This window comes from Scylla paramamosain, chromosome 7 (genome assembly GCF_035594125.1).
Source record: "Scylla paramamosain isolate STU-SP2022 chromosome 7, ASM3559412v1, whole genome shotgun sequence".
NCBI classification, from domain to species: domain Eukaryota; kingdom Metazoa; phylum Arthropoda; class Malacostraca; order Decapoda; family Portunidae; genus Scylla; species Scylla paramamosain.
In genome coordinates, this window is record NC_087157.1 from 14,084,301 (window position 1) to 14,085,000 (window position 700).

Here is a 700-nt window from a genome sequence, read left to right on the forward strand (position 1 = left end):
TTAGCATGAAAATAGCGATAGAAGGCAGCTAGAAATGCAACACAGCGGCGATGAGAAAGAGGCTGAAGATAGTCAGTTAGAAGAGAGGAATTGAGAAGACGAAAAGCTTTTGATTCCACCCTGTCTGAAATATCGGTATAAGTGGAATCCCCCCATACACGTAAAGCATACTACATACATGGGCGGATAAGGCCCCCTGTAAAGAGTTTGCAGCTGGGGGGTGGGTAAGAAAAACTGGCGGAGACGACTCTGAACACCAAAGTTCATAGAAGCTGTTTTAGCTAGAGATGAGATGTAAAGTTTCCAGTTTAAATTTTAAGTAAAGCACAGACCGAAGATGTTCAGTGTAGAAGAGGGGGACAGTTGAGTGTCATTGAAGAAGAAGGGATAGTTGTTTGTAAGGTTGTGTCGAGCTGACAGATGGAGGAGTTGAGTTTTTGAGGCACTGACTAAATTTGCTCTGCCCCAATCAGAAATTTTGCAGAGATCAGAAGTCAGGCGTTCTGAGGTTTCCCTGCGTGAATTGTTTACTTCTTGAACGTTGGGCGTCTAAGAAAAGACGTGACGTGGAAAAGTGCAGAGTGGTATCATCAGCGTAAGAGTGGATAGGAAAAGAAGTTTAGTTTAGATCACTGATCAGGAGGAGAATGAGTGACAGGACAGAACCCTGAGGAACACCACTGTTAATAGATTTAGGAAA